Source organism: Equus przewalskii, chromosome 6 (genome assembly GCF_037783145.1).
Source record: "Equus przewalskii isolate Varuska chromosome 6, EquPr2, whole genome shotgun sequence".
Classification (NCBI taxonomy): Eukaryota; Metazoa; Chordata; class Mammalia; order Perissodactyla; family Equidae; genus Equus; species Equus przewalskii.
Window position 1 is genome coordinate 39,115,281 of NC_091836.1, and position 21,372 is coordinate 39,136,652.

The 21,372-nt window shown below is 42.9% G+C and overlaps 1 protein-coding gene across 2 annotated transcripts in view; it reads right to left on the reverse strand.

The window, feature by feature from the left end:
- The window catches only part of PRDM10 (PR/SET domain 10), an 89,173-nt gene extending 72,753 nt beyond the window's left edge, over positions 1–16,420 (reverse strand). Inside the window, exon 1 of one of the 2 annotated variants that reach the window (XM_070623441.1) lies at positions 16,097–16,420. The gene's annotated coding sequence lies outside the window, so the exon portion shown is untranslated. The remainder of the gene's footprint in view (positions 1–16,096) is intronic. The other variant, XM_008518701.2, reaches the window with a different exon arrangement.
- Between the last annotated feature and the right edge of the window lie 4,952 nt (positions 16,421–21,372).

Below are 21,372 nucleotides of genomic sequence, written 5' to 3' on the forward strand. Positions count from 1 at the left end.
TGCTGCAGGTGGCCCAGTGTTTCATTGGTTCAAATCCCGGGCACGGACATGGCACTGCTCATCCAACCATGCTGAGGCAGCGTCCCACATGCCACAACTAGAAGGACCCACAACAAAGAATATACAACTACGTACCTGGGGGCTTTGGGGAGAAAAAGGAAAAAAACAAAATCTTAAAAAAAAAAATTTAAAAGTATGCACTTTCCTGAACATGTTATATTTCACTAAAATGTTTACATTAAACGAAACTCTCCCACTTTCCTGCTCCCCTCCCACACTGTCTGCTCATTGTCACACACAGTACAAACTCTGAAGAGCTGTCTGTCTACAGTTTGCCCCCACGTCCTCACCTCACATCCCCTGGCCCACCCTAACAGGGCGTTGATCCCCACCACTTCCCACTCTTCTTCTCTTGGTCTTCTGATGCTGGAAACTTCCCTGGTTTCCCCCATCTCTCTGACGGCTCCTTCACAACCGCATTCGGTGGCCTGACCTCTGAGGGCGGCGATGCCAGGCTCCCTCCCAGCTCTCCTTCTTCCTAGCTGCATCCTCTCCTGAGGCTCCTTCCGGCCTTTAGGGCTTTTCCAGTAGCTCTGCCTGGAAGCTTGTCACCAGCCTCTCTGAATGCCCACCTCCTCTGTACTCAGACTCTCGGGGGCAGCGCTGCCACCTCGGTAGGCTCTCCTGTTCACCCTCCCTCACATTACTCTCCTTTAATGCTCTGCAAAGCATGTGTCATCAATTAAGTGACATATATACTTGTGCATGTCTGTCCCTCACCCCGGGATGTGGCTGCGTGAGCGCACCCTCCCCTCAGCACCTAGACCGGGCCTGACGCCACCGCCTCACCAGTGGCTGCTTGAATGAGTGTGTGGCACCGTCTTCTCTGCCTTAGGAGGGAATGCGCTACTTAACAAAAATCCTCAGAGGATGAATTCTAATAAAAATGTACTACTATTAAGAATGATGGTGCACGACTGCTTCCACAGCTAAGAAACTAGGTATACATACGATACCAATGTTTATAAGGGAAATTTAGTGAGCTGGGAAGAACAAAACACGAAGAGGGAGACAAGGAAATTAGACACGACATGATCTAGTAAATTAGCTAATTCGAATATTCTAAGGGAACTTGAACTCACGCCAACTATACAGCTGCAAAGGTACCTGGAACTCAGCTGCCCCCGAGTTACACAAAATCAAAATCAAAATCGGTCGCTATAAATGCAAAGAACACACTGTCAGCCAAATATGGTGTTAAAAGAAATTCTCTGAGAAGTCCAATTATTATGACCCAATGTGTAAATCTTGATGTGTGACTATAATTTCTGAAGTTTTCATTTCACGACCTTGTGCCATGCCGAGGACAACACCGTAAGATTGGTTCAGATACTGCTCCCAATTATACACAGAGGAGTGGCGCTCACAGTGATTAAAAGCCTCCTCAAGCTGGCACAGCCAAGTCAGTGGCAAGGCAGTTCTCCGACTGGAACCAACGTCTTCTCACTCCTTCCCCAGGGCCACCAACCTGCCTTAGCTAACAGGCTGGGCAGGGGTTCCGGGCTGACAATGAGATCTGTCAGAAGTCACACATCAACAGTATCCCCTCGTGTCACGCGCCCGTGGTAAATCCTTCTGTACCAACCTGGTTCTTGGCATGGCCTCTCGCAGCCTACTACTGAGCAGCTTCCTGCTCTCTCACATCCAGGCTGCTGCAGGAATCTGGACGAGAGGCAACAAAGCTCCAGAATCAGACGGCCTGGATTCAGACTCCAGCCACTGTCCACTCGCTACACGACCGGGGGCAGGTTACTTTACTTCTCAGGCCTTAATTCCCTCATCCATAAAATGGGCACAGCAATAATAATCTACTCCCTAAGGTAGAACTAGGAAATAATAGGGTGAAACTGTGAACTAAGACACCATACCTGGCGCATAGTGGTTACTAATGTAATTGTTACTACACCCTAACTTCGTGTTCATTCCCAGGGTCAAAAGGAGCGAGCCCCTCAGGTTCTCTGCCTGCTACTGTGTCAGCAGGACAGACCTGAAATCAATCAGATGGTCAACTCCACTAACCGCAAAGCTCGTCCAGCTAAGAAAATGTGCGGTATAGCGTGGCTTCACAATAATAGTTGAACAAAGCTTTTGTAGCCTCGATTTCAGCAAAATATTAGTCTGTATCTTTTACTGTTCAGAGAGCACCAAACACAACACGAGGCAACATCTTTCATGACATGTCAACAATCTATCCAAAACTGCCTTTGTCAAGGATATTCTAGTTTCTGTTACGCTCACTTTTGTAGTATATTTTAATCTTCTCAATCTCTTTCAAAATTCTAATATAGCAACAGATAATAGCAAGCGTTGGTGAGGACGTAGAAAAACTGGAGCCCTCCATACACGCTGGTGAGAATGCAAACAGTGCTGACGCAGTGGAGTACGGTCTGGCATTTCCTCCAAGGCTAAATGCACAGTTCCCAGACAACCCTGTGATTGCTCACCGGGGATAATAAACCCGAGGGAACAAAAACATATGCCCATAAAACACGTACACGACTGTTCGTGGCAGTACTGCTCAAACGGCTATAGAGTGGAATCAAGCCAAACGTCCATCAACTGATGAACGGACACACAAAATGTGGTCTGTCCACAGAACGGAACGTTATTCGACAAGAAAAAAGGAGATGAAATTCCGATACATGCTACAAGAACAAACCTTGAAAATTTAGCTCTAAGTGAAAGATGCAAGTCACCACATGTTAAATGAATCCATTTACATGAAATATGCAGAAGAGGCAAATCAATAGAGATAGAAAGTAGATAAGTGGTTGCCTAGGGATTGGGATGAATTAAGAGTGACGTTTAAGAAGTGTGGAGTTTCTTTTGGGGTTATGAAAATATTCTAAAATTGTGACAGTTGCTGTGAATATACTAAAGCCACTGAATTGTACATTTTAAATAAGTGAATTGTATGCTATGTGAATTATATCTCAATAAAGCTGTTTTTAAAAAAGAAAAAATGGGCATTTAAATTGATGCAAATCTTCTAGGAAGCAATTTGGCAATAAACATCAAGAAACTTCATATTGATACCGACCCTGGTATCAGTTTCCCCACATTAAACCCAGCATATATGGGGTTAAAACTAAAACACTCATTCCCTGCTTACTCTCTGGCTTCCTGGCTCCAGAATCCACTATCCTCCATGGAGACAGACACCGTCAAGGACAAGCACCTGGACCATCTCCTCCCCACAAAGAGATGCGAGCTGGTGGGAAAGCTGCTGACCAGCAAGGTCATGAGCTCCCTCCTCTCTGCAAGTGTCTCAAGGCCAAAGACAGGCTGGTGGGAAAGCTCCGACCAGCAAGGCCATATGCTCCCCCTCCCCTACCTAAAGCCCCAAATAAAAACCCTTCCTTTTAGCTTTTCGGGAAGTTTGGGATTTGAGCGTTAGCTGCCCTCTCTCCTTGCTCAGCGCTGTGCAAAAATAAAGTTCCTACTTTCTTCCACCACATCCGGTGTCAGAGATTGGCTTGCTGCGCAACGGGTGAGCGAACTCACTTCAGGTTCGGTAACAATATAGAGAGCCAGACAGACAGAGAAAAAGACAGAGAGACAATAATATTTGCTACTAGAGTAAATACAAGGGCATTTCTTTTTTTCTTTTTTCTTTTTTTTGGGGGGGGGGGTGAGGAAGATTGGCCCTGAGCTAACATCTATGCCAATCTTCCTCTATTTTGTACGTGGGACACTTCTGCAGCTTGATGAGTGGTGTAGGTCCTCATCCGAGATCCAAACCCATGAACCCTGGTCCACCAAAGTAGAGTGTGCAAACTTAACCCCTACGCCACTGGGCTGGTCCCTATAACAGCATTTCTGATGTAAACAGCTTGAGAAAGTTCCAGAACCAAGAGAAATTGAAGACGTGCTCAGAGACTATAACTATGAGAGAGAAAGCCTCAGACAGTAGCTAGGACAGGCCTAGAAAGACTTCAAGTTGAAGAATTACAATTCCCAAAGTTCATGAACTGGTTTTATCAGAATCACCTAGGGACCCAGATGAAAAGACAAATTTCAGAGTCTCACCCCTGAAAATTTTGATGCAATCAATTGCAGAGGTGGAGGGGAAGAGCAGGCATATTAATTTATAAACCTCCCCAGGTGATTCTGATGGCAGGCAGACCTGGCTAACTCTTACAAAAGGAAAGAAAAATCTTTTATCATGGTATTAACACTTTTGGAAAATCGTTCTAGAAGTAATAGGAGGGACTGATTATAATTAGGCCAAGAACTGCCTTTAGTGCGGACTGGGCAAAGATTAGAATTTCTACTCCAACGTAACGATATTAATAGACATTCATACACAAACTTCCAGTCCTCAAAGGCATCACCTTAATAAAAAAGACTTTTTTATTACTAAACAAAAACTTAGAAGATCCTTACACCTTTCTTCAAAATATGCAACTTACCAGCTTCCCTAATATGTCTGTGGTATTTGTATCTCAGGATTCTGAAAAGGCTGAGTGGTTGTTAATTTAGGTGGTCTTCCCTGCCAACCAGATTACTCTCATGGTAATCGATTTTCCAGCTTTCCTTCGCCACACAATAACAAGCAAATCTGTTCCACACACTTAGGAATATTTGAAATAAGCTCTGTATGTAAACATGGGTTCATGAGAAACATTCAAGCTGAAAGACTGATACAAATGACTCATCAAATAATACCGTGCATCCAAGTCTTCTGACTCTGGATAATGGATTTACACGGCTCCAAGCACAATCCCTCCAGCTTCCTTTTTGAACAGCAGCATTCATTTGCAAGGCCACTGGCAGGGGTACAAATCCAATCTGCAGCCCTGGCACACCTGCACACAGGAGGCTCTGTGGCCCACACATCTCATGCTCCTTCGCTGCATTAGCAATTGCAGTAACTAAATAGGAGACTTGCAGGTGGGTCTTCTGGGGCCCTGAAAGCCTGTTTCACAGATGGTTCTGGGTGGTAACTATGACTTGACAATCACAAATCCAAATTGTTAGGATAAAATACTGGATAAGGTAAAGAGGCATAAACTTAAGTACTAAACTGTTTCCTCAATAACTTCAAGCACTTTAAAATGTTTTAACTGGAAAAAAAAAGAATAAAGAAATTGCTTAGAAGAAATTATTCTAGAGCACAATTTTCATAACTTAACACTGTATATAATACAAGAGAAAACAGTGTAACTATCTCTTCGGTCTATCTCAACTCCTGAAACATACACAACCTTTTGTTGATAGACTGAACCAGGCACTGACCCAGGACTAAGAAGTAAATTGATACTGGTCTGAAGTAAGTCCCTTTACATCCAATTCACGTGCCCTGTGAACAGGTGAATGTGGGCTTCACCTTCTGTTCATTTTCAAATTCTCATTCCTCAACCTCAGTCCTTTGTTTGCAAAGTTAAATATGAAACACAGAATGGTCAAAAATAAGCATTTGATTATCAAGATGGTAAGCCCAGACAGATGACATAGCGAGCGAGGCAGTTACGGCCTTCATAAAAACTCTATCTTACTGGCATATAATTAAAACTTGTAATCTAAATTCAACCTCCTCCAAATTTCAACCTCTTCCATCTTAATAAAACTACAGTAGAAGACTAGCATCTACTGTTTAGTATTCAGAGGTGTCTTTTACAAGCCTGGACATTTCTTAAAGTGTTTTCTCAGTCCTGCAGGGGAGGAAGAATATTCCTTCTGGCTGGTCTACAAATTAAATTGACATGAGACAGAATAACAGGAGAAAATCAAACAAATCTTTATAACATGTATACATGGAGAAACCCAGGAAAACTGAGCAACTCAGCAGAATGGCCAAAGCTGCCACCTTAAATACCATCTTCAGCTAAAGACAAAGGACGGTATTGGGAGTAGAGGTTTGGAACTTCAAAGGGGCGGAAGGCAATTCACATGGAGATGGAAAAGCAACTGTTTGGTAGACAGAACTTTGATAAGAATGGGCTTAGCAAGGACCCCCACAGTCTATCGACACCCAGAGTTATCTATGGCCTGTCCTGGGATGGGCCTTCTATCTTAAATTCTTTAAGGCAGCTAGGAGGAAGGTCCAAGTTTCTTTCAGAGTCTTTTGTTCTTAAAAATAATCAAGCCAGAGAGACACACTTGGGGTGGCCAATTCCGACTGCACACAGTACACACTGTGGGAAAACACTGGATGTGAAGGCAAGCAACCCTTCTTTCCCTTGACAACAGGAGTAATACCACCTACCTCACCTAACTCCCAGGCTCACTAAGACAGAGCAAGATGTGTGTTACAGTATAGCACAGTGGTATGGAGCATGCTACAAATGTTAACAACTATGCAAATTATGATTACCACAGCCTAAGTGATAGATCAGGAAGGTATCTTATCCAGAAAAGTCTTATTTCCAATTAACAGATATTTTAATACATTTTCATTATTAAACAATTGATTTGGGAATACATATCTCAACCGTAGGCAAGGGTTCTCCCAACTAATGTATTTCACTAGAAAATATGTATATGTCAAATTAAAATTGATAGAATTTTAAAACTGGTTAGCATTTTGTTCTATAAGGAGAGACAAAATAGTGGCATCGCGTTCCTGTTTAGAAATCTCAGCCTTATCTACTTCTTGCAAACACTTAGCTGGACCATTTCGTTCAGATGTAACCTGTAACAAGGTGGATTCATTTGCAAATCCAGTGGAGTTAAATGAGACCACAAAATTAGAATCCCCTAACGAATGTAGCTCTTTATTTTAAAAATCTGCATAATCACAGTTCATCTGGTTGAAAATGCATACTGGGAATTCAATGTTACTTAAGTAAGTAGGGAAATGTAATAATTACAGCTATTACCATTTACTGAGCTCCTGTCACATGGCAGGCACTGTCCGAGGTCACAGTGCTGATAAGAGGCCTTTGAAACCAGATCCCTCTTCCCACAGTGCTTAGACATCTTCCCCCTTCTCTGCTGCACAGCTTTCCTCCTGGGCAAAGCTGCCAGAGCCCAGGCGCGGCTTGGACCTGCTGCTCGCTCCTTGGTCTCCCACCAGACGATGCAGTCAGTAGGCTAGGCTTGATCCCAAAGGAATCGAGGGAGGTTACAATTTACCAAACCCACAAACAGAATTAATTGAGCAAATGAGTCAATAGCCAGACAGTTGAGGTAGCTACAAAGCTTTAGTGAAGGATACCCATTATAAAAACTCAAATAATTTTTTTTTTTTAAAGATTTTATTTTTTTCCTTTTTCTCCCCAAAGCCCCCCGGTACATAGTTGTATATTCTTCGCTGTGGGTCCTTCTAGTTGTGGCATGTGGGACGCTGCCTCAGTGTGGTTTGATGAGCAGTGCCATGTCCGCGCCCAGGATTTGAACCAACGAAACACTGGGCCGCCTGCAGCGGAGCGCGCGAACTTAACCACTCGGCCACGGGGCCAGCCCCAAAAACTCAAATAATTTTTAAAAACAACAATATTTATTAAACACCTTTCTGTGCCCAGCATTGATTTAGGAAACAAAAAATAGATTGGATGGAATATTTTATTAAAATATTCAGCAGAGAAGGAAAATATACATAGCATTTATTCACAGTTGTGCCAAAAAAAAGCTACCCATGTCTACAGAAAAGAACAGAGTAGCCCTCAAATATTAACTGAATCAATTCATATCAGGAAAATTACTCCAAACTTTCCTTTTCTTTTTGGTTCTCTCATGTATGCATTTCTCTAACTGTGGAATTGCTGGGCTTGAGAGTCTGCATATCTTTGACTTCCTAGGTAATGCCAAACTGTTTTCCAAAGAAGTCAAACCAACCTCTATTCCTACCAGCCAGGTAGGAACGTTCCTATCGCTCAACAGCTCCAGGCTTCGGTGCTGCCAATTTACCCTAGGCGCACAGTAACATGGCACTGTGGTTGCAGTAATTTATATTTCCTTGGTTATCAACAAGGTTGAACACGTTTTCACATGTTTATTAGACATGTGGATTTCTCCTTTTCTGCAGTGCCTGTGCAAGACTTTTGCCCATTATTCTATTAGTGCAGGTAACATCTTATTTAAGAAACCCTTCTCTATACTGAGGTCATGGATATACTCTCCTATATGCATTTCTAAAAGCTTTATTGCTTTGCCTTTCACCTACCCCGCTACCTGGGTCATAAGTCAAGTGTTGGAATCTGTGTGGGACTGTTTCTGTATGGTGTTCTATTGATCTATTAGTCTATCCTGCTGCCAATATCACATGGTCTAATTATTACAGCTCTTCTTCATCTTTAGTAGAGAAGTCTCTCCAACTTCTTTTTCAAGAGTTTCTTGCCTTTGCTTGAGCCTTGGCAAAAGTTTTAGTATCAGCTTGTCTAGCTTTTTCAAATTTGCCGGGATTACATGAAATCTATAAGTCAGTTTCAAAAGAATTGATACCTAACAATATTGAATCTTCCAATCCTTGGACCAGTGTGTCTCTCCATTTATTTAGGTTTTATTTAAAGTCATCCAATAAAGTCTTAGAAGTTTTTCTGTAAAGGTCTTACACATATTTGTTAGACTTAAAATATATCTCCTATAGTTTATAACAGTTGAAAAATCAGGAATCTGAAAAAAAGATTTTTTTTTTAAGATTTTATTTTTTTCCTTTTTCTCCCCAAAGCCCCCGGTACATAGCTGTATCTTCCTAGCTGTGGGTCCTTCCAGTTATGGCATGTGGGATGCCACCTCAGCATGGCCTGACTAGCGGTGCCATGTCCACGCCCAGGATCCAAACCGGCAAAACCCTGGGCTGCCACAGCAGAGTGAGCAAATCTAACCACTCAGCCACAGGGCCGGCCCCAAGATATGATTTTTTAAATGATGTATAAAAAGATATAATTTTTTGATGTGACATCTAGAGTTTGGGATAAGTACATATAAATATGAATAACATCTTTCTCAAAATTTTTTAATGGAGCAAAGTTCATTAAAGCACAATTATGCTATACAATTTAGTTTTAATTCCAGAATTATTGTTTTGTAGCTATATCTCACCTCAAAAGGTTTAACATACTTGAGAAAACTTGCATGTCACACAAATAAGTGTGCTAAACATCTATTGGTTGTAGGTCCTTATATTTATCAAATTATGAAGTACTTAAAATCCAGAATAATTTTAATTCACTAACCTAAAAAGAAAAAAAATAAAATAGAAGATGAATAAACGATGGGTAAGAGACCGAAATCTCATTAATATACACGTCATGTGCTGGGACTGAGAATCCAGACACCTGCTCCTAGCCTCAGCTCCCACTCCTCTTATATAATTCACTGAACTTCTGTCTCTCTTTTCTCTCATTTTTAAAGTAGTTACAACACTGTTCTGTCAGTGTCACATATCAAGGATTAAATATAAACAGTGCCTTAGAAAGGACACAAAAAGTTAGTCAAACACAAAGCATTACTGGGTCAAAGGAGTTACAGCTACTCTTCTATCAGAAGGGCATTATAAAACAGTTGCCTGTAATCACGGTTTGTGGCAAGACTGAAAATAATCCCCAATAGATTGGCCTCAAAATCTTTTTTTCTTAATGTTTTAAAGATTTTTATTTTTCCTTTTTCTCCCCAAAGCCCCCCAGTACATAGTTGTATATTTTAGTTGTAGGTCCTTCCAGTTGTGGCATGTGGGATGCTGCTTCAGCATGGCCTGATGAGCAATGCCATGTCTGCGCCCAGGATTCGAACTGGCGAAACCCTGGGCCAAGGAAGCAGAGTGCGCAAACTTAACCACTGGGTCACGGGGCCAGCCCCTGGTCTCAAAATCTTAAAGCAATGCTAAGAAAATGGTAGGATTTGCATACAAAACTAAGAATTTTGAAGAAAAGGGAGGAAAACTTCAGAAATCATTTTGAACACCTTAAGTTAATTGTTTTCACTCCTTTAAAAGGCATTCTTGTACTGCATTCTATATTAGGGGCTGAAAAAGATCCACAGCTTCTAGAAATTTACAATATGTTTAGGAAGCAAGAAATAAGCACAAATGATTGCTACACAATACAACGTAGCACTCAATAAATGTTACTATTATTACAAAGCAGCATAAAAATCCCGTAGGACAGGGGCGGTCCTTATCCGCAGTTTCACTTTCTGGAGGTTTCCTTACTCATGGTTAACAGCAGACCAAAATATTAAATGGAAAATTCCAGAAATGAACAATTCATGTTTTAAATTGCCCGCCATACTGAGCAGCTCTGTGATGAAATCTTGCACTGTCCTGCTCTGTCCGCCCAGGACGTGAATCATCCCTTTGTCCCCCGAATCCACTTTGTATATTTACCTGCTAGGTATCACAGTGCTAGTGTTCAAGTAACCCCTATTTCACTTAATAACGTCCCCAAAGCACAAGAGTAGTGATGCTGGCAATTCAGATGTGCCAAAGAAAAGCCATAAAGTGCTTCCTTTAAGTGAAAAGGTGAAAGTTCTTGACTTAATAAGGAAGGGAAAAAAATCATATGCTGAGGCGGCTAAGATCTAAGGTCACTTTTATTACAGTATATTGTTGTAATCGTTCTATTTTATTATTAGTTATCGTTAATCTCTTACTGTGCCTAATTTATAAATTAAACTTTATCATAGGTATGTGTGTATAGGAAAAATCATGGTTTATATAGGGTTCAGTACGATCTCAGTTGCAGGCATCCACTGTGGGTCTTGGAACGTACACCCCACGGATAAGGGGGTGCCATTCTATTTCAAATTTCAGGGTCCATAAATAAAGTCTCACTGGAACAGAACCGTGCTTTCACACTCCAGGGGTAAGAGAAGAGCAGTTGCAACAGGGACCGTGTGACCCACAAAGCCGCAAATATTTACTATCTGGTTCTTTACAAAGAAAGTTTATCGACCACTGCTCTAGGAGGATGGATGAGATTTTGGTGGGCAGAACTAGAGGAAGAGGGAGGGGTGGGCAGAGAGAGACAAACATTCCATCTGAGAAATGAAGGAGTGAAAACATGAAGGAAAACCCCAGAATATTACAGGGACAATGGGAAGACCAATGTGGCTGAAGCAGAAGGTCTAAAATCGGTAAACAGATACTGAGCCACTGATTACTATGTGCTTTGTTACTGGGTCATTTATACTATTGGAGAGAGTAATTACAAGCATTCTCATACCAAGTCTGTGAAATCGGTACTGTTATTATCCCCATTAATAATTAAGAAAATAGTTAAATGATTTGATAACGAAACTAAGGCTTATGGAAGTTAACTAACCGCCAAGATCACAGCCAGTCAATTGAGCTGACCCGTGAATCAAGGTCCCTTTGCCCGTAGAGCCCATGCTGTTAACCGCTACACCATATCGAACCTCCATACCAGGTAGTAAAAAGAGCACATCTAGGGGCTGGCCTGGTGGCGCACTGGTTAAGTGTACACGTTCCACTTCTCGGCGGTCCAGGGTTCGCGGGTTTGGATCCCAGGTGCAGACATGGTACCCTTTGGAAAGCCATGCTGTGGCAGGTGTCCCACATATAAAGTAGAGGAAGATGGGCACGGATGTTAAGTTAGCTCAGGGCCAGTCTTCCTCAGCAAAAAGAGGAGGATTTGTGGCAGATGTTAGCTCAGGGCTAATCTTCCTCAAAAAAGTAAAAAAGTAAATCTAAAAAAAAGAGAGAGAAATACATCTACAAAGGTCATTTAGGGCAAAACTGTCAAGGTTTCCAAATATAGGTGTAAAAAGAATATGATTTTATGTGTAGGCTTTGATTCCTTAACAGCTTTTAAAAGGAGAGCTGTCCCATGAGCTGGTCCAAAGTGTTCCACACTTAGAATCAGACTATTGTGGCCTTTCGTTAAATCACAGGAGAAAAAATTGTGAGCTTGATTTTCTCAATTTCGAGTTTCTCCCAAAAATATTTCTTAAATCTTTGAAAAATGGCACATTATAAAAATCAATGAGTAAGTAGCAGACCAAGTTTGGGAAAATTCAGCTGATTATGCTTAGTTCAATTTTTTTTAATGGATTATGTACTCAACAGATGTCATTTTACTATTTTAAGTTCAAATGATTAATTGAATATATTAATTCAATAACAGTTAACTCAATTATCTGAAAGTGGTTTTAAAAGTAAGATATTCTTCCAAAGAATGATGTTTCTGTGAGAACTATCATAAGCACTAAGAAAAATCAGACATATCTACATAGTAGCAATATCTATTAGCTGAAACTGTAGAAACAAAAAGATAATACATTGTCGATGACTTCCTGCTATTTGCAAACACCCCACCCCACGACTAAGTCTAAAGCTGCACTGGTCAATAGAAATATCCTGCAAGCCACACATGTAAGCCACATATGTAATTTTAAATCTTCTAGTTGCCACATTTTTTAAAAGTAGAAACAGGTGAAATTAATTGTAACAATATATTTTATTTAACCTAGTATATGCAACATATTATCATTTCAACATGTAATCAATATTTCAGAAATTGAAGTATTTTATTTCTTCATACTAAATCTCAAATTTGGCACATATTTTACCCTTACAGCACTAGCCATATTTCAAGTGCTCCACAGCCGCATGTGGCCACTGGCTCTCACACTAGACAGCAGAGATGTGAGGGACTGCTCTTCCAAAGATTACGGCAGGAAAGAGGCTACGGATTGCAACCGAAGAGTCACACCGACAAAGTGAAAGACATGGGTAAAGAAAGAGAGCGTTTAGCTCCAATATTCTAACATTGAAATAAATGAGAGTGCGACCAAGAAATGAATAACAAACAATAATAGACTATTTTAGCAGACAGTAATCTTTCAGCAAGCTACACACTTGAGGTTCTTAAAGCACTGACAGTACTGATTTTATAATGATTGTTTTCACCACATTTTAACTAGTCTTGCTATAATTGTGACTTGGGATTATCCGTAAGCTCTCTCCTTATCCCTGAAATCTCTAAACTATTTCAAAGTTTTCCAAAAAGAGCCTGTTTCCAGGTGCTTTCCACAACTAGAACAAATTTAAAGTCTACAGATTTATGGGCAATGGGAAGCCACTGAATGATTTTGGAAAGGGAATGGAAATAATGTTTCAGTACTAATAGTGAAGTATCAGTGTTACAGAAGGAGCTGTAAGAAATAAACTGGAAAGGCACCAGTTCAGAATGTTCCATGTAAGTCTTGAACTAGGGTTACAACACTGAGAATAAAAAAGGGACAGAGGCCAGATACCCTTTAGCAGTGATTGAACTAAATCATGTAAACAGTGTAATGCCAGAAGAGGGAGAGGAAGGTTTCAACAGAGAATGACCAAAATAATAAAGTCAGAAAAAGCTCCGCCTTCACCTTCCTGCCCCTACCCCATACCCCAGGAGAATTTGAGTGGGACCATTCTGCAAACTTGGTAGCAAACATTTCCTATTTCTTAACTACTGGCTCCTTCTAGACTCCAGACCAAATTCTCATTTGCTAATACTAAAGTATCTGTGATAAATTTAAACAGTAATCAATAAATTCCACTTGTGAAAAAGATACAAATTGCTGGACAAGGTGTGTCTATTACACTCTTCGGGATGGAGGTTGGGTGGGGGAAGCCTGTGTATTTTAGTGGCAATAGGTCAAAGTCCATCAACATTCCACTTTAAAACAAACTCTGACTAAACAATTCAAATATTGCAATGACAGGATGTTTAATAGTTTATCATTTTTACCAAATGAAAGTATGCAGTTACCATGTGTTTACCAGTGCATAAAATGTAAAATTAAGGAAACCAAAATTATGGCTCAATACTTCTCAACACTGATCAATTCTGCTTGTTACTCAGAAATATTCCATTAGGTTATGCCTTTTAAAAGTGAAATAAATAAAATATAATTCTTTTACTTCAGAGGATTTCATGATGCCTCCTTCTAGTAATGGGGAAAACTACTAAAAGTGGCAAATTTTCAGCGAAGTCATTAGGTACCTATCTACATTTAAAAAAGAAAAAAACTAGATGTGAAAACCACGTATCAGGATGCCAAGTCTGTAAAAATGTTTTATACACACACAAAGATTTGAAGCACACCAAAACATCAGCAGGTATGGTCTCTGGTAATTGTTCTTGGGTAACTTTTACCTTTTATACTGTTCCCATATTTTCTATGTTTCTACAATGATCATTTATTATAGTTAAAACTAGAAGAAAAAATAAATTTAGACAAGTGGAAATCAAGGCGGTGCCAATCGATTTAGGATCATATTGGATTAAAATGCTACCCTTTGTACCACCGGAACCTCTAAGTAAGCAGCAGCCAGGTGAAGACCGGACTCCACCTTATCGATCACACGCGCCCAGTGAATGACATTGACATGTGCAATATTCGACGCGCACATTAATACGTGGTGGGCACACTACAAAACGCTAAAAACTAAAAAATGGCTTTTTTAGAAAAACAGAGCAGTTTAGTACCCTTGCAAAACAAATAACAGAGCAGAGACAAGAATGGGTCTCAAGGAATAAATGAATAAAGAGAAGTCACAAGTGGGAAAAATGTCTTGGTCCAAAATGTTAAAACGTAAATCTACTACTAAATTGTTCACTTTCAAGTGGTTCATTTTGTCGATTTCACCTCAATTAATTCAAAAAGTAAACCTAGAAGTTACTTTCTAAATATACCAGATTGAATGAACACTGCCTTAAACACGGCTTTGCCCCAATCCTTTTTTTTTCCCCCCTCTAATTTTGTTTTCTCAATTCTAGAGCAACCGGCAAGTACGGTTCATCACCGGAGAAGCCCCCGCGGTGCTGGGGTGCAGCGCGCAAGAGAGCCCCAAAGCAGCCGGCGCACCTTCCTGCCTTCACAGAGCTTACAGCCAAAGGTGGAGGGGTAACAAAAGAGCGGCTCAAAAAAGAGGCCACAAACAGTCACGTGTGATTTTGCTGTTTTTTAATGAAAGTTAAGTAACTGCTGAGTCTAAAGAACTTTTGAGGGTGATGAGCCTGGCAAGATTTGAACAGGTGAAAGCGCAGAATTAAGCCCAGGGCTGAGCTGGGTGGGACTCATCACACATTTAATCCTCGTTGACAGCCCCAAAACCAGCCCACCTGGGGCTTAGGCGTGCACAAACATTGACTGAAAATTGACTGAAATCCGACAAATCCGCCAAGCAAGGCTAAACACGCACGCACACAAAATTCAACAGCGCTGCGCTCATTTTCCTTAATCGAGCACCGAAGACTTGGCTACCGACTGAAAAATGCTTCATGAAAGCTGATGATCGGCTGGAAACCATACACCATCAAGCGGCTCCCAAAGGCCTCTGGCTCCCGCCTGTGCACTCGGCCCGGCCTCCCCGACTGTTTACCGAGCCCGACACAACGTGCCCTGCCCACGCCCCTGCGAGCGGGGCCTCCCGGGTCCCGGCGACGCCACCTTGTAAATAAGGGACGGGGCGGGGGGACCAGCAGTCAATGGCACGGGGTGGCGCGGCCTCCCACGACAAAGCAGGGCGCCCCATCCGACCGAGCCCCCGCCGCGCGGGCCGGGCCGCGCCGCCACCCCCGCGCCGCCCCGCGCGCCCGGCCGACGGAGACGGCCCGCAGCGCCGCGAGCGCCGGCCCAACCGCCGCAGCAGGGACGCGCAAGGCGCCCAACCGCCGTCCCGGCCCAACCAACGCGGGCAGGGGAGGCGAGGAGCGCGCGGCCGGCGGAGCGTGCGGGCCGCTCGGGGGGCGCAGGGGCAGGCCGCGCGTGGGGAAGGCAGGGGCGAAGAGGCTCCGCGGCCGGCGCTGAACGCAGCGCCAGAAGGGGCTCCATTAGGGGGTTTTGCCCCTTTCCCCTTGGAAGGTGCAGATGGTTTGACCCCCCACCCCGAGTGAGGTGCCTTGTCCCAGCCCCGGCTGGACTGTACCATCGGGCGGTGCCGCCGGGATTTCTCCCCCCCACCACCACCATCAATTCCCCCCCCACCCGGGTCCGCGGTCGGTTGGCCCCGGCCGGGCTCTGAGACGCGGAAAGAGCTTGGCGCCATTTTGGGTGGGACTAAGCAAAGACGAAACACCCTCCCAGTCGATGGGGTACTCTGGACGCTGACTTATCCGGTTCCCTTAATCCTTTAGGTACTTACACGACGTTGGGTGAGGGGAGCTGGAAGATCAGCGGGTCCCCGGTCCTCTCTCCCTAGGGGTGATGGAAATCAAACCCCCCCCGCCACCTCCAGGTGGTTCTTCCCGCCGCAGAGTGGGAGCAGCATAAAAGGCGGGGTCTCGTTAGCATAATCTGCCTGGCAACCTGATCTCGGCGTTATATGATTGGTTGAACTCTGTAAACCCCATGCCCTGCTTAGAGACGAGTAAGGCTGGGGCAAACTGACAGGCCCAGATTTAAGAGTCATGACGAAGATCCTGAGACGCTTATTCAGGCGGCAGAGAAGCCAAAAGGAGATTCATACAATGGCCCAATGACTGAAGGCCTCTTTATTTCGTGCTCTGCAGTTCATGTAAAACCCAATCAAAGAGCGGGTCTCAGGCGGCGCTCGGCTGCGTTTGTATTCTAAGCCAATCAGAAAAGCCGACTCTTCGGATTCAGGGTCTAGCCCGCTCCGAGGACCCGCTGCCGCCAAGGTGGGGAAACGTGTGGCCCAGGCGCGCCAGGTGGACTGCCGGCCGGGGTTCCGAGCCAGCCCCGCGCACAGCCGAGAGGCCCCGAGCCTTGAGAAGCTGCGCCCCGCTCTGTCTGCACCTGGAGCGGCCTGCTTGCCTGCGGAGCGCTCAACCGACCGATGCTACCACGGAACCCCAACGCCCCGCAGGCCCCCGGGGTCACCAGGTCTCCCCGGGCCTCAGGTTCAAGCCTCGCCATGCACCGTAGCCCGAGCGCTCCTCCTGGGGCTGACGGCGCTTCCCCCCACCTCTGATCCGGCGGACTTTGTCTTTGCTCAGTCCTTGCCAAACCCGGGTGTGCCTTACTCCAAGGAAGATGCTTTCCCTTTTACCATTCTGAAAAAAAAAAAAATGATTTTCCAAAAAAAAAAATGGTTTTCAGGAACGTGAAGAAGTATTATTAAACACTGGTTAACCAAATGACTTAACTTGCTTATTTCTTAACTCACTCAGGCTTCCACATCTACCGTCCCTTAAAATTGCCGTCTCAAAGGGCAGCCAAGTGCTCGTAGAAATGAGCTCAAGCTTTGGGGCAGACGCCCAGCTCCAGTTAGCCGCCCTAATACGAACGGCAACTAGATCTCGAGCAGGATGTCCCAGCTGAGGTCTGCTGACAACAAATGATACCAAGGAACCCCCAAAAGGAGAACTTGACATGAGGACTAGGGCCATCTGGACTGGAGAGCCCACGTTACCCTCCTGGACTTAGAGAAATGATCTAAAACTTTCCAGTGCACAAATATTGCAGGTGGACACCACCCCAGAGATTTTTCTCATTCAGAAGGCTGGAGTGAACCTCAGGAATCTGCATTTTATATGTAATTTTAAATTAATTCTTAAATTCACACAGTAAAATTCACTCCATTCAGTATACAAGTATTTTTTGAATATGTGCTGTGTACCAATCACTGTTCTGAACAATGAGGATAGAATGGGAACCAAAAACAAAGTCTCTGCTATCTTGGAGCTTACATTCTAGTGAAGGCAACAGAAGAAAATTAATAAAATAATTCCAGGTGATAATAAGTGCTATGAAGAAAATAAAGCAGGAAAATGCAAAAGAGAGGAAAATTCTGGCAATTTAAATAGGGGACCAAAGAAGTTCTTTCTAAGATACTAACATTTGAGCTGAGTGATGAAAAAGAAAGCCAGCCGTGCTAAGATTTGGAGAACATTGTAGTCTGAGAGAATGGCAAATGAAAAGGCATGAGGGGGAAAAAGAAGCATGGCATACAAATATTCATCTCTTCTTCCATTGAAAAAGTACTCACTGAATGCTTGTGATATTCCAGGCACTGTCCCAGGTGCTTCGGGATTTGTCAATTAACCCTGTAGACAAAAGGAAAAACACAACACATAAAAATTCCTGCCTTCATGGAGCTTTCACTCTAACACGCTGAAAAACAGTAAGAAGCCCAGAGTTGCTGGAACACAGGACAAGGAGTATAGTGATCCAAGAAAACTTGGGGGAGTAGGCAAGGGCCAGATCACCTAAAGCTTTGAGGGCTATGGTATGGGAGTGGTTATTGTATTTTAAGTGCAGTTTAAAGTAGTTGGACTTTTGTTTGTTTGTTCGAGGAAGATTAGCCCTGAGCTAACATCTGCCGCCAATCCTCCTCTTTTTGCTGAGGAAGACTGGCCCAGAGCTAACATCGTGCCCATCTTCCTCTACTTTATATGTGGGACGCCTGCCACAGCATGGCTTGACAAGCGGTGCCATGTCTGCACCCAGAATCTGAACCGGCGAACCCTGGACCACTTAAGCGGAACATGGGAACTTAGCCACTGCGCGACCGTGCTGACCCCTAGTTGGAATTTTTAAGCAGAGGTATGATATAACTTTTTTTTTTTTTTAAGATTGGCACCTGTGTTAACATCTGTTGCCAATCTTTTTGTTTGTTTGTTTGTTTTGTTTTTCTTTTTTCTTCTTCTCCCCAAAGCCCCCCAGGACATAGTTATATATTCTAGTTGTAGGTCCTTCTATTTCTGCTATGTGGGATGCCACCTCAGCACGACCCGACAAGCGGTGCCAGGTCTGCACCCCAGATCTGGACCGGCGACACCCAGCGCTGAAGCAAGGTGCACGAACTTAACCAACTCAGCCATGGGGCCCGCCTCACAACTTTTTTTTTTTTTTAAAGATAACTCTGGCTGCTGTAGGAAGCTTATTCTGTTGGGAGAGGGGACAAGAAACGAGAGACAAGGAGGATAGTTAGGGGTCTCTTGTAGTATGCTCTAATCACAAAATGAGAGTGATCTTGACTAAACTAGTAGTGTAATTGGAGAGAAGTATATGGACACCAGCTATGTGTTGGAGATAAAGCCACAGAACTTGCAAATGGAGAAGATAATGGGACAGAGTAGGGGTTTCTAGTGATGACAAGAGAATGATCAAGAGTGTCTTATGAAGTTGAGACTTGAGTGACGTAAATGTTGCTGCCTTAACTGAGATTGGGAAGACTGGGAAAGAAAGGGTTAGAAAATTGAGAGTTCTATTGTAGTCATGTTAAGTTTCTAATATCTCTTAGAAATCCAATTGGACCTACTGTATCAGCAGTTGGAATTCAAAGAGAGATCAGGGCTACAATACAATTTTAGGATTCATCAGACTATAAATTGTATTTAAATACATAGGATTACATGAATTCTAATGAGATAAGGCCTTCTAATGAGGATTAGATGATGGAGAGAGTGTATATGGAGAAGACAAGAAGGTCCGGGACTGAGCTCTTGAGAGCTGCTGAATTTGGAGGTGAGAGATAGCAGGGAAGCCAACAAAAGAGACTGTGAAGGCCAGTGAAACAGGAGGAGCACAGACGAGGGTGGCTCTGAGAATCCAAAGGAAGAAAGGGTTTCAAAAGGATGCAGCAGCTACTGTTGCTGGGAGGTAAAGATAAAGACAGATAACCTGTGGGTCTGGGAAGATGGAGGTGGAAGGAGCTGGTAACTTGTCAATGGCAGCTTCAGGGGAACGTTAGGAAACTTATTAAGAGTTGCCTGAAAAAAGAATGGGAGGCAAAGAGTGACATCTGTTGCCAATAGTATAGCAGATAAGATAGGCCAATAAAAACTGAAATATTGTATACGCTATTTGTAAGAGACTTTTTCTTTAGTGCATCACAGAGCAGGCAGCAGAGAGAAGAAGCTACAAAAGTTAAAAACAAAGTAAAAAGGGAAAGCTCATAATTACAGAGGAAAGCAATCTAATAAAAGAAAAAGGAATTCTAGAAAAAGAAAATACATAATTTGGCAGCAACTATAACAGTTATATAATTTTTTCAAGCAAGAATTACCAATGGATGCTAAAACTAATGGATGAGAATGTGATGGTTTGATATCAACATGGTCTTGAAATATCTCTACAAAATATACTTATTAATTACAAAGGAAAAATATAATAACTTTACATAGAGAAATTTGGCAGATGCCATCATAGCGATCAAAGTTACCGTGCTTAGGAATAGGACAGTAGATACTACGTGCCTCTGCATATGATACACGGAAAAGGACACAACTTCATCTCTGCAATATGGCTGCCAAAAATGAACAACCTGGATCTAATTATAAGGAAACAAGAGGCAAACCCAAATTGGGGAACATTCTACGAAATAACGGGCCTGTAATCACCTTAAAAATATTGTCATGGGGGCCGGCCCAGTGGCACAGCGGTTAAGTTCCCACATTCTGTTTTGGCTGCCCAGGGTTCACCGGTTCGGATCCCAGGTGTGGACATGGCACCGCTTGGCAAGCCATGCTGTAGTAGGCGTCCCCCATATAAAGTAGAGGAAGATGGACACAGATGTTAGCTCAGGGCCAGTCTTCCTCAGCAAAAAGAGGAGGATCGGCAGCAGATGTTAGCTCAGGGCTGATCTTCCTCAAAAAAAAAAAAGAAATATTGTCATGAAAAACAAAGAAAGCCTGAGAAACTGTTGCAGACTAAAGGAGACTAAAAAAACATGACAACTAAGTGCAATATATGCTCTGAATTGCATCCTGGAACAGGAAAAAACATTTTTACATATATCAAGGACATTAGTGGGACAGTTGGTCACGTTGGAATAAAATCTGTAGATTAGGTAATAATATTATATAAATGTTAATTTCCTGATTTTGATGATTGTACTGTGGATTTATAAAGGTATATCCTTGCTTTTAGGAAATATACACAGAGTAAAGGAGAAATGTATCTGCAACTTATTCTCACACAGTACAGAAAAAGAAAAAATATGTATACATATGATTAAAATGTTAACATATGCGGAAACTGCATAGCAGGTGTATGAGAATTCTTGTTATATTTTTGCAACTTTTCTGCAAATTTAAAATAATAAAACAAGATAATAGTCAAAAAAACAAACAGGCCAGTCATTTGGCTCCAGGTCTGCCCTGTGACGAAAGGGGGTGACCCATATAGGAACTGGGTGGGCTGCAGAGACACAGTCAAGGAGTTGGTGACCAGGCCAGGGTTGTTCAGAGCTTCACGCTTAGGTAGGGTGGTTGAGGAAGAAGCCTAACGGGGTCCAAGTGCGGGTAACTATGAGTGTAACTGGCTGTGTGAGTTTGTACTGGGTTGAATAGTATCCTCCAAAGTTTATATCTGGGACCTGTGACTCTGACCTTATTTGGAAATAGGATCTTTGAAGATATAATTAGCTCAGATGAGGTCAAACTGAATAGGTTGAGCCCAGCCCGATGACTTGTGTTCTTAAAAGAAGAGAAAACAAAGACTCAGATACACAAG